The following is a 13,704-nucleotide window of genomic DNA, read 5'->3' on the forward strand; positions in this document are numbered from 1 at the left end:
ATACTTTTTTACACACATCAAAAAAAAAAAAATCAAGGAAAATTAATATATCCCAACTTATTTTATAAACCAGCATTACCCTAATAAGAAATGAAAACCATAGACAAATATCTCCCATGAACACAGATGCAAAAATATCTTGCAAACTTTCAGTAAATCATGTCCAAAAAATATTAAAAAGGGTAATGCATATTGATCAGAGGAATTAACTCAGAAAAGTGCAGTTTAGCTTTCAAAATAAATCAATGTGACTTACCCTACTAACAAACTTTTGAAAAGAAAGAAGAAAATCCATATATACATTTTAAAAGATTGGGAAAAAAATCTCTTGGCCCTATCCAACATCCATTCCTGATAAAAGTCCCCACCAAACTAGAACTAGAAGGGAGTTCCTCAACCTAATAAAATATATCTATAAAAAATTGACAGCTGAGATCATAATTAATGGTGAGAGATTAGGGATCCCTGGGTGGCGCAGCGGTTTGGCGCCTGCCTTTGGCCCAGGGAGCGATCCTGGAGACCCGAGATCGAATCCCACATCGGGCTCCCGGTGCATGGAGCCTGCTTCTCCCTCTGCCTGTGTCTCTGCCTCTCTGTCTCTCTCTGTGTGACTATCATGAATAAATAAATAAAATCTTTAAAAAAAAATGGTGAAAGATTAAATATCTCCTGAAGGTAAGGAAAAAAACAATTTATGCTTTACCATTTCTATTCGACAGGGTACTAGTGGTTCTAACAATACAATAAGGAAGAAAAAGGAGGAGGATTAAAAGGCATCCAGATTGAAAGGGAAGCAAAACTGTTTTTGTTTTCTGACAATATGATTGTCAATGTATAAAGTCCTATTGAATTTACAATTTTTTTTAAAACCTACTAGAGGGCAGCCCGGGTGGCTCAGCGGTTTAGCACTGCCTTCAGCCCAGGGCCTGATCCTGGAGACCCAGGATCGAGTCCCACGTCGGGCTCCCGGCCTGGAGCCTGCTTCTCCCTCTGCCTGTGTCTCTGCCTCTCTTTCTCTCTGTGTGTCTCTCATGAATAAATAAATAAAATCTTTAAAAAAAATAAAATAAAAATTAAAACCTACTAGAGAAAATAAGTGAATTCATCTAAGTTGTAGAACACAGGATCAATATGTCAAAACAGCTGCATTTCTATGTATTAACAACAAATATTAAGAAATTAAAATTTGAAAAAGAAAAATATATAAGACCTCCTCATTAAGACAAATTCATGCTTTTGATAACTGAATGTTGTTGATGTCAATTTTTCCCCAATTACTAGAGTTAATGCAATAATGCAATCCCAATCAAAATCCCAACATGTACCTTTTTATTTTTTTGTAGAAATCAATGAGCTGATTTTCAAATTTATATGGAAATTCAAAAGACCTAGAACAGCCAAAGTAACTTTGAAAAAGGACAAATTTTGAGGACTAAACAGTACGTCACTTCTCAGCCTCACACAAGTTCAGGGCTGACATTTACACAGACCTTGAGAGTACTGCTTCCTTCAATTTTGTGTCTTAAATTTAGATGCATTACTTGCTTTTCATAGGCATGGCCCTGATCAAGACAGTGTGGTATTGACATCGACATCAATAAAGAGATAAAGGCAATATAATCATGCATTGAAATCCACAAATATATTAAGAGAACAGAAGCCAGAGTCCGGAAATAACCCCACACATATATGGTCAATTGATTTTCAACAGATGAAGAGACAATTTAAGGTACAATAGTCACTTCTTCAAAGACAAATAACAGCCAAAAAGTGCATGATGAGATAGTCAACATTGTTATCTATCATGGAAGTCAAATCACAATGACAGTATTACTTTACGTCCACTAGGGTAATTATAATCAAAGAAACAAGTTGGTAAAGATACAGAGAATTGGAACCCTCATATACTAATGGTAGAAATGTAACAAAGGCAGCCAGTGTATAAGACAGGCAGTTCCTCAAAAAATTAAATATAGAAATATTCAGATTGGACAAATCCGTAGAGTCAAAAAGTAGAAAGCATTTGCCTATGTCTGGAGCTAAGGGGATTTTGTGGGAAATCTGGAGTGACTCAAAGGGGTATATGGTCTTTTTTGGGAGGTGATAAAATTGATTGTATCTATGTTAGTTTGCTAGAGTTGCTATAATAAATTACCATATAGTTGGTGGTGAAAACAAAATTTCTTGTCTCACAGGTCTGGAGACTAAAATCAAGGTGATAGCAGATTCGGTTCCTTCTGTGGGGATGATCTGTTCCAGGTCCCTGTCCTTGTTTGTAGATGGCCATGTTCTCCTTTGAGCTCTTCACATCACCTTCTCCTTATGCATCTCTTTGTGTCCAAAATTCCCCTTCTTATAAGGACATATGTCATATTGGATTAACCACCCCCATTACTTCACTTTAGACCTTATTTCCAAAAAGGTCACATTCTGAGATACTGAGCGTTATGACTTAGACATATGAATTGGGGGTGGGGGAAGCTCAATTCGACCTATCACTGTAGTGATGGTTGTATAACCTTTAATATTTTAAAAACCACCGCCCAATCTTATACTTCAAATGGGTGAATTGTATGGTATGTGAATTATATCTCAATAAATGTTATAGAACAGAAAAAGAAAAAATGTAAAACAAACCTTAAAAAAAAATACAACCAATTTTTTTTTAAAGCCAAAATTTTAACAGGTATCTCACCAAAGACCTAATAATTACACATAAACATGTGAAAAGTTCTCAACATCATTAATCCTTAGGGAAACTCAAATCCATTATGTGATACCACTGTATGTCAAGTAAAACTACTAAATTTAAAAACTGTACCAAGTAATAGCAAAGATAAAGAGCAACTAGAAATCTTATGGACTACTTATCAGAGGTCAAAATTTTTCAGCCACTTTGGAAAAAAGTTTGTCAGTTTCCTATGAAGTGGAACATATAATTTCGTTCCTAGATACTATCCAAAGTTGTGTAATAGAGAATTTGGCTGGAGGCTTCTGGAAAAGAACCTCTACATCCTCAGAATTCCCTGGTAATAGCAGTGCCTGTGTTATTCATGATGGGCTTCTGGGACCACACCCTTTGAGATTATGTTAATGAGCTGAGTCATTCTGGATCCCTAGATGATTTCAGGATGGAGGCTAACCATGCCAGAAAGATTGACTAAGAGATTAGAGTGTTAGAGTTTTAGGTCCATATGATATCAGTCCAAACTGGCAATCTTCAGGGAGTGGAGGGAGGCATAGAATTGATTCCTGTAGCCAATGATTCAACCAGTCATGCCTAAGTAATGAACCTCCACTAAAACCTTTGGACACTTGAAGCTCAGATGAATTTTCCAGATTAGTGAAACACATAGATGTACTGGACTGGTGATGCATCCTGAGGACATGGAAGCTTCACATTTGGGACCCTTCCATACCTGACCTTGTGTGTCTCTTCTTTTGGTTGGTTTTTATTTGCATCCTTTTTCAATAATAGTTATAAGTACAGGAATTTCCCAAGTTCTGTGAGTCATTCTAAAGAATTACCGTGAGAGGTTAGTGGGAACCCTGAATTTGTAGTCAGTTAGTTAAAAGCGTGGGTGGCCTGGAAACCCGGGAACCTGTGAAGTTTGATCTGAGTCTAGGCAGCATCAAAATTGCATTGTATCCAAGAAAATTGAAAACATATCCATGTAACATTGTATGAATGTTCATAGGAGGTATATATAAAATGGCCCCAAATCTAAAATGGCCCCAAATCTAACTTCAATAAAAAATAAATATATTTTTTTTAAAAATGGCCCCAAACTGGAAACAAATATCAAACAATGAAAACATATGCAAGTATATAAGTAGTGGTATATCTATTCAATGCAATATTACCAAAAGGCAGAAAGACATAAATTATTGATACATGAAACAAATTAACAAATTTCAAAAGCATTATATTAAATAAAATAAGCCAGATGCATGTAAAAGATTAATATTGTATGACTCCATTCATGTGAATTCTATTGACAGAAAGTAGATCATTAGTAGCCAGGAGCTAAGAATGGAAGAAAGGCATTTGTCTGTAAAGTGGATTGAAGGAAATTTTGGGAGTGATGGAAATGTTTTATATCATGATGGTAGTGGAAGTTACATGATTTTACACAGTATCTTAGCCCCAATGTCACATAAATATGTAATAATCACCTCTAGTAAGATTGTAAATACAAATCTGCCTCAACTTACAATGGGGTCATTCAATATAATTAACTTTCTAAACATCATAGCTTAGCCTAGCCCACCTTAAATATTCCCAGAACAATTACATTAGCCTACAATTTGGCAAAATTATCTAACACAAAGTCTATTTTATAATAAACTGTTGAATATCTCATGTGACTTACTGAATACTGTACTGAAAGTGAAAAACAGAATGGTTGTATAAATAGAGAATGGTTGTGTTTATCCTTGTGATGGTGGGGCTGATGAGGTTGCAGCTCCCTGTTGCTGCCAATCATCACAAGAGAGCAAAATACCACATATCACTAGCCCAGGAAAAATCAAAATTAAAAATTTGAAGTATAGTTTCTATTGAATGTGTAATCACATTCACACCATTGTAAAATCAAAAAGTGTGAAGTGGAGACTTTCTGTATAACTCTAAATGGTAATATTCAATTCACTGTGTCTTTGGAGGTTATGTGGATGTGTTCAATGTGTGAAAATTGATCAAACTCTACCCTTATAATTTGTCTAATTTGTGGTATATGTATTTTTTATCAGTATTTTGTGTTTTAAAATATTGTTTGCAACTCAATAAGGTTTTAAACTTTACTTTGTATAGTTCTTATACATTTCTTCTTAAGTTTATTTCTAATCATTTATTTTATGGCTTTTACAAATATTGTAATAGAATGTTCTCTCTTTTTAAAAAAAATATTTATTTATTTGAGAGAGAGAAAGTGTGAGCGAGGGGAAAGGCAGAGGAAGAGGGAAAGAATCTCAAGCAGACTCCCCACTCTGTGTGGAGCTTAAAGTGGAGCTCCATCTCAGAACCCTGAGATCATGACCTGAGCCAAAATCAAGAGTTGGACGCTTAACTGACTGAGCCGCCAGGTGTCCTACAAGGTTCTTCATTATATTTTCTAATTTATATTTAGCATTTATGAAAAAACACTGGATTTAAATAAAATAATTTTGTAACCTATTTTCCTGAATTGTTTAACTATTGCTAATCTTATCTACTAGCTTTTTTTCAGTGTTGTCACCCAGACTATTAAACTGATGGTAAATAATAATTTTGTTGGATTTTCCCTAATGTTTGTGATTCTCACCTTTCTTTTTTTGTCAATTGCTACTACCTCAAAGTTGTAGGAATATGATAAATGATAATGGTGATTTCATACATTTTACTCCTTATTTGAATGATAATTTTTTTTCAATATTTAACTCTGAAATATGATGCTGGCTAGTTTAGCATGTATATTTTCAGGTAAAGAATGCTCTTTCCCCCCTATATTACTAAGATTATAAAATCAGAAATGCATAGTGAAATTTTATCCAATGCTTTACGTCATTTATTGTAAAATCTTTTGATTTTCATCTTTCGGTCAAGTATTTGTTCTATTACTTTAATTGATTTCTTATTTATCTTTCTCTACAGTGCTGAATAAATCTCATTTTCTATTATTCTTTCAATTTTCTATAAGATTAAATTTGGCAATTTATTGTTTAGTATTTAAGCATCTTTATTTTGTGGTCTGCTTTTCTGTGAGTTCTTAATCAGGTTCAGGATATAAGACAATTCCTTAGCCATAAAAAGATGTAAGGCTTTTATTTATTCTCAGTGTTCTAGTAACAGACAATATTTGGTCTTTAAGGATTTGAAAGCTTTTCCATGAAAGCTCTAGGACTCAAACTCAATTGATAAGATGAGAGGTTTAGAAATTATGTTTCCTTGGGGAACCATAGAAATTATTTTGCTGGTTCTGGACGACTAGAACCCAGTGGATTAAAATAACCAAGTGTTCCCCTTCACTGGATAAGTTAAGGGAGGTTGAATGATAGAATTATTAATCTTCTTTTTCCTTTATCTCATTCAAATATCTTCCTCAATAACAACTTTACTAGCCATAGGGTTGCAAAGAGCCCCTCTTTCTCAAGGGCTTCATCCACCAGGGCCACAGCAGGACCTGGGTCATTGTCACCACAAGGGTAGTTCACAGACATGGTCCCTAAAGAGAAACCAAAATGCTCAGGGTAGCAAATGTTCCCTTGGCAAGGAGGATACAACCTTGAACCATAGGTCAGTGGAGCCAGATAAAGAACTTATCTGGGTGCCAGGGTTGAAGATATACTACAGCAGATGGGAGATGATAGAAACTGAACAGAGCTTCAATATAGATTCAAAAGGGAAAATATAAAATGCAGAGAGATCAACAAAGTCCCATTCAGATCATATCTTACCAGTATAAAGTGCCTTAAATCGAACTTATTGTACATTTGATTTCCAATAGATCACATTTTGGCCAATAGGCTACGTGCTTGTAAGATAGTAGTTATACCATGTAAGTCCTGAAAAGTATTCAGGAACAATGATAGTAGACCAAAACCACACTAAGAATCTAGAGACTGATAGGACATGCTTCTTTATTTTCTTTTTGCTTTGACAAAAGTCCATTCAACATTGTGTTGGTGGAAAACTGGGAAGTTCTTTCTTACCTCTTCTCCCTCTCACCTTCCTTTTCTCCCTACTTTGCTTGCAGCTTCCAGGCTTCATCCTGTTTCAGCCCCTAATATCCCACATTGTAGAATCTCCTAAAGCCTCTTTGCTTGAGCCCTACAATGATATGCTCTTCACTCTCTTCCAGGAGGGCTCCATCTTTCAGTGTTGAGAGCATATACAATAAATCTTTATTTTTCTAAATCTAACTGCCTCTCATGGCATAACTGTGTTGTGTTATTATGCAAAAGGATCTTCTCTTCAACAGGGATAAGGATGGACAAACGGAAAGACCGCCTCTTGCTGCAATGATAACATTATAATTCCTTGCTCTACTTTAAACTCTTTGAACTTCCTTTTCTGAAGGCTTGTTACTTTGAATTCTTTTGCATGCAGTGCCTATGAGGCAAATACATTAAATAGAATGACAAAGACAGATAAAAAGAAAAAGAAGACATCGGTACTCACATATCTAGTCAGAGCACACCTTAGAGTAACTTGCCATCCACAACTTCAATAGAACTGAGAATAGGACTATCACCATTTTTACCCACCCCCATGACTGTTGTTAAATAGAGGCCTAAAATGAGAGAGAATATAAGCCATAGCGGTAACATATTTTCTTGGTTAGGCATGAAAAAAATCAGAAACTAAATATTTCGTATATAGAAATAGTTTGAGAGTAATGCCACATACTACTAAGAAACACTTTATTGGGATCATTACTTTGGATTACTTTGGTAGTGGAAGAAACATCAAAACATTCTATTGCTGTAATTTGTCTTTGAGTCTCCAGCATTACATGCTCCTTATGCAGGGACATTTCCTAATCTATCCAATGCTTGCAATCATTGATAAGAAGATAAAAACCACCAAAAACAAGTAAATTTCATGTTAAAAACAGGTCCAGAGTTTGATGGCCTTTCACTTTGTAAATTCTTTTTTCTCAGGCTTACTACTATGTATTAACATGAAGGTAGAAGAGAATCAAATCCGAGTCCATTTCATGGCCAGACTACCAGTACAATATAATTTAATGGCTATTTTTAAAGGTTTGGTAGGAGTCATTTTTGAAAAATATATTTCAATTTATTTTTCAAGCTTATTTCTAAAAGACAGAGAAAAACCCACTCTGTCTCAAAAATCAAAGAAGGTAGTTTAATAGGCAGAGTACTTGTCATTTGACAAAAAAGAAATAATAATAATAAAAAATCTTCAGATTTCTACCAGAGTCAAGATAAAAAAGATCAATTCAGCCTTTTAAAGAAGCAATGATTCAGAAAACCAATCACATCAGGACAGGGCCTGCTGTTTAAACTGCTTAGATTTTACAAGGTGCTATTAGGTATACTTAAAGTTGATTGGCCTATAAATTGGAAAAAAAAAATCCTTTTGGTATCTCAACAAAAGGAGAGATTTCTGTGAGTTCTAGAAGGCTCTCCAGGACAAGATAATGAGGAAATTATACTTCACTTCTATTTCTTCATCTCCTTTTCTACCCCAGGTTTAGTTCTTCTTCATCTCAGGAAAGATAATTAGATTTATCATCACTAATTCTACTTTTTAAGAGACTTATAAAGCAATAATAAGCAGTTTTATTTTGCTGAAGAACATATATGTTTCTTTCACTCAGTGAAATGTTCTCCTTTCCAGATTACATGTGAGAATATAAGACTGAAATCAGGCATTAACTCAGACCATTTGAAGTATGAATATAGTGAAAATGTATATGTACCCCAAGCAAGGGCTCAAAGCAAAGGGAATTTGAATTAAAGAAACAGTATAATGTGTGTTGGGGGCGGGGGGGGGGGGGGTGGAGCAGCCGAAGTTCAAACTTTGAAATCAGAAAGGCTTAGGTTTAGATTTTCATTCTACTATTAGTAGCCTGTTTCTTCTTCTGAGAAATACAGATAATAATAAATCAAGCATTATAGGATTGTTGAGAAAAATTGATGAACTAACAAATGTGAAATGCATGGCATACTGCTTGGCACACAGGAGTTTCAGTAAATGTTATTATGGTCCAAGCAAGCTGCTGAGACTAGCATTTCTCTCACACAGATGGGGGCAGATGTCAACTGCTGATGTTGTCGGGTTCTTTCAAGGCCCATCCCACATCATTTTCAGCATTGAGCAATCCGAGTCTCGCACTCCCTTTTTCACTGGACCTCAGATGTCACCCAGATCTCAACCTGCACAGACCCCATCCCCACAGTGATAGAGGCTGTTTCCACCAGCCTCAGCAGCCATGTGCCAGACCCCAGTCTCTACTGTCCTCAAGCCTTGAACAATGCTCTGCACACCTGCAGCAACAGCGCTTTTCAGCAGTCTTACTGGAAAACCAGCCTCATGTTTCCATAATGTCAGGTCATCACCCAGATGAGTTTTTGTCTGATTAAGATCTCAGTGCCCAAACGAGCTCTTCCATCACAGTGTTCTCACACACAGCTGGCTCTTCATGCCTTTCGCTCTAGTACTCCTTTCCCAGTACTTCCATTGCACAGGCTGAAGACACTTGTATTCCTATTTCCCTTTTCACTACCATTTATAGATTCCTGAACTCTTTTCCATAGTCACTGAAAAATCTTGGCTCATGATCTCTTCCGTATGGTATCATGAGACATGAGTGAAAAGAAAAGAAAAACAAGTAAGCCAGTTCCACCATCCTAAGTACTTTCAATTTCCATGTCAATGACCAATTCGATGAACAACATTTACTACTTCTTGAACTCTTCCACTCCATTCAACCTTACCCATGCCTGCTCACTAACTGGAATCTAAATATTCTCATTACGTTTTCCTATCACTCTTTTTATTATGCAGTGTTGCCTGTCTCCAAAAGTATGATTGATTAACTAAATGAGATCATGCATGCTAAGTAGCTAGTTCTGTGTTTGGTATGTGGGACAGCACCTAATAAAAGGCAGCCACCTGTCCTTCAGTCTCAATGTTAATGGGCAAAGTTATGCAATATTGTTCTTTTTCATTCTCCACACCGCTTTAAAATATATGTTGAAACGACACCACTCAGAGTGTCATAAAACATATAGGAAATTGTAAATTTGCCATTATAAATAGCACACTATACACATAGCAAAACAATTGTTAACTATTTACATGTATAAACCATATGTCTATGTTGCTTTTTCTTTGTGAAAGAAGCATCCTTATTTTTCAAAATATATGATTATGCAAAAGTTTCAATAAAAACATTTATAATTCCTTTCAACAATCAGATGTTTTTAACAAGAGTCCTTCACAGAAAATGGATAAGGTATTTGGATTGTAATTTGTAATTTGTTTGTAAAGAAAACCTTATTTATAGCTTTTATTTCCAGAATCAAAGCTAGAAATATCCTTATAGGTCCTCTAGAACAGCTCTGTGCTCCAAAATGATGACAAGATGGTCTTCAAAACCAAAGGTCTATACCAATAGCAGGAACCTATCTTCCCCAAAAATGTTTTGGCAAAAGACTACAAAAGAAATATAGAGTAGAAACGAAAATACCTAATTTCTATTCTCTGATTTAATATAAAGAGCACAAAGATGACTCTTAATATCACGACAGGAGAGTTCCCATTATGTGTCTCCTGGGAAGATGAATGTCATTTCTACTCACCCCTGAATTATATTATTTTTGACTCCCTTCATTAATCAACACTGAAATACTTATTGATGTGGTGTTATAAAAGAAAATGGTTAAACTAGGGAAAATATTAGCAAAGTGGAAATTCCTAACACATTACAATATGTTTAAATGCCTCACTAGAGGCTTATCTGAAGTTCGTGTTATTATGATTTGCTTTTATGTGCTTGTTTTCCCTTCATCCCCTATGGACCAATTGACATTTTTCAGTCATTGAAAGGCCTTGCTCCTGCTCATGCTTAAAGCATTAGAAGAAAACAAAAAGCAATTTACCACTCTTCTTGTCTTTCCACCTAATAGAGGTACTTGTTTATTTTTTCCAGAGAACTGGTTTCCACTTGCTAACTTTTTACCTAAATGGCATGTTGTCTTTGATCTCTGCATAGCAAGCTTTATGTTCAGTACGATGAAGAACTGAATGCTCGCAACTGATTTCTAAGGACGTGAAATCAGGAATATTATTATTATTATTATTTAAAGATTTTATTTATTTATTCATGAGAGAGAGAGAGGCAGAGAGAGAAGCAGGCTTCATGCAGGGAGCCTGACGTGGGACTCGATTCCAGGACTCCAGGATCACGCCCTGCCCCAAAGGCCGGCGCTAAACCGCTGAGCCACCCAGGGTCCCCTACTCAGGAATATTATAGATGTTGTCAGATATGCCATACTCCCAATTTCTTTATACTTAGTACAAGTCTTTGACTACCTTCAGTGACCTCCAAAACCTGTTCAAGGGACACCTGAGTGGCTCAGTTGGTTAAGCATCTGCCTTCAGCTCAGGTCATGATCCCAGGGTCCTGGGATTGAGTACTATACCAGGCTCACTCTACTGCTTCCCCTGCTTTTGCCCTCTCTCTGTGTGTCACATGAATAAATAAAAATCTTTTAAAATAAATAAATAATAAATAAATAAATAAATAAATAAATAAATAAATAAAATTCTGTTCTAATGTAGCACATACATGATATCTATATTCTAATACATTTGGTTTGCTTTACGGTTATTGAAATAGTGCATGTTGATAAATCCAACAAAAAATCAAATGGGTGATATTTCTTACCATTTAACAATAATGAAACAAGTAATGACCATTAAAACTTTAATTATGTTACAAACAGTAAGTTATTTTTCTACATTCTACCTAGGCAGTTAACAGCTTGTCAGAAAATATTGAAGTTTCTATCATAATAATTCTTAACTTTTCATATGTATGAATAGTTAAAATATTCAGCAGACACACATACAAACAGAGATCTTGGCTTCTTTTTGCGCTGTTCAACGTCTTCCTGTAGCACTTAAGAAAGTAAGTTAACCTATCTGAATTTAGTTTCTCACAGGTAATGCATGAAGAAAAATTCTACGTCCATTTCAAAAGGATGAAACCAAGATTGGGAAAATATATATAAAGGTTTCTACAATACCTAGAAGTCACTGAGCAAAATTTTCTTACATTTCTTTTCCTTAGCTCAGATTTATCGAAAGAGAATGAGTTGATCAAACCAGGAATTATATAGGAACTACAATAAATATGTAGTGAAAAATAATTATGTAAAAGATATTCTTTTTTATGATGTTAGCTACTATTTAGTCACCATACCTCTGGTATGTATGTATAATCTTTTCACTGACACTCCCACCAGATGGCAATGTTAAGACTTATGTTGCTATTTGATTGATTATAGATAAGCATATATTTTGAAGACATGATTGCTGAACCGACTGAAGTATTTGTTAATAACGTTTATTTTGGTCTCCCTTTTTCTTTGTTGAATTCACACACCTTTATGTCATCTTTTAAATTGAGTTTGGCATTAACTTCAAAGAACCTGATGGTTGTCATACTATGAAAATCACTATTGTTACTGGTAGTTAGGAAAGCTTCTTTTGAACTAATTCTTAAAGGTATTATGAAGTCCTTTCCATAAAATAAGATTTACTTATTGTCTCATAACAATTAATAAAATCAAAACACAGAAGCTAATTAGACATTGCTCATTAAGAATACTTGAAGCAGGGAAAATATGAAAAGATTATGAGCTTTATATTCTAAGGCTCGAATATTATTGGGAAAGTGGAATAAAAGGGAAAAAGAGAATTATTTATATTACACAAAACAAAAGCCAAGAAAATTTTTCTAAAAAGAAAAGCAGAGAGAATTAGATGTTCAAGTCTTTGCAGTGGCATGCTACCCAAAGTCTATTTCTCTGGTCAAAAGTATCACCCAAATGAAAATAATGTAGTTTTTGTTTCTTTGTTGTTTTGGGATTTTTGTTGTTGTTACTGCTTGTATTTAGTAAACAACTGTTATCTAGATAGGATTAAGATTTATACCACTCCTTCTCCAAGTGTGGGTCTGCAGACTAAGGTTGCTGTACAAACTATGTTATTAGTGACAAGGCCAGTTAGAAATTTAGAGTAAGCATTCATGGCAATTTGGCAAGGTAATTGTGTTTATTGAATCTGACGGTGAAAAAAACAGGATTTGTGTTTTGTTTTCTCTTTTTTTATTTCATTTTTCTAGTAATTCATTTTTAATGTATTTTATTTAAAAATATGACTCCAAAATGAACTGGAAGGCGGATGTGGGAGGAACTGGCCTTTCTATACAGGAGCTTTATATCTTCCATAGGTATCTTTAAAATGATTCCAGATCTTTACACAGTTATATCTATGAAGCATAAGTTCTTTCTCTTAGATTCCATAACCTTTTTTTTTCCACCCCAATTACAATAACATTGGACAGGAAAGTAGTGGGATTCTATTTTATACTGATGTCAGCTGACAATGAGGCTTTATGTTAGCCTATGCCTTTTTCATTTCCTAGTCACTGAAAATCAAGCTTCCTTGATCTTAAAAGAAAACTAAAGTCACATTGAATTATGATGTGATAAACCTGAGATGTAATCATCTAGTAGGCTTTATTGAGGCTCTACTCAATATTCCACAATGCTCAGTCTTCAAAAGACTTGAAAAGTCTGTTTGGAACAAAGATAAGTCCCCTGGAAACAATTATTAAACAATACAGTTGTCACAGTTAAGTGCTAACTTTTAGGCTGCTGATTCTAAGTGGTGGAGGAATTCAGAAAAGGAAATCAGTTTTCTCACCTGTGTAACCAGGTGATAACCCCTACTACACATGAGCATGAGTTAACGTATATGCCATCCAGCCCAATGGCTACCTCTTAGGTTTCTTTGTTTTATTTTGTTTTTAAAAAGGCACTTTTTGAAAGGATGAAAGGATGAAGGTTTTGAAAAAGGCACTTTTTGAAAGAATTCACATAGAAAAGAAAGGATAATTTTGTATAAGAGCTTTTGCATTGGTAAAATGCAAAATACTTCCTATTGATACTGTGAGAATTCCTGCA

At 34.9% G+C, this 13,704-nt stretch overlaps 2 long non-coding RNA genes across 10 annotated transcripts in view; one reads left to right on the forward strand and one right to left on the reverse strand.

Annotated features, from left to right (window-relative positions):
• The window catches only part of LOC144305035 (uncharacterized), a 49,986-nt gene extending 47,041 nt beyond the window's left edge, over positions 1–2,945 (reverse strand). For all 4 annotated transcript variants that reach the window (XR_013372055.1, XR_013372054.1, XR_013372057.1 and 1 more), the window contains exon 1: positions 2,156–2,945. This is a non-coding gene — a long non-coding RNA (uncharacterized LOC144305035). The remainder of the gene's footprint in view (positions 1–2,155) is intronic.
• Positions 2,946–3,031: 86 nt separating this feature from the next.
• Positions 3,032–13,704, forward strand: part of LOC144305304 (uncharacterized) — a 76,373-nt gene continuing 65,700 nt past the window's right edge. For all 6 annotated transcript variants that reach the window (XR_013372353.1, XR_013372356.1, XR_013372354.1 and 3 more), the window contains exon 1: positions 3,032–3,427. This is a non-coding gene — a long non-coding RNA (uncharacterized LOC144305304). The remainder of the gene's footprint in view (positions 3,428–13,704) is intronic.

Source organism: Canis aureus, chromosome 35 (assembly GCF_053574225.1).
Source record: "Canis aureus isolate CA01 chromosome 35, VMU_Caureus_v.1.0, whole genome shotgun sequence".
Lineage (NCBI taxonomy): Eukaryota > Metazoa > Chordata > Mammalia > Carnivora > Canidae > Canis > Canis aureus.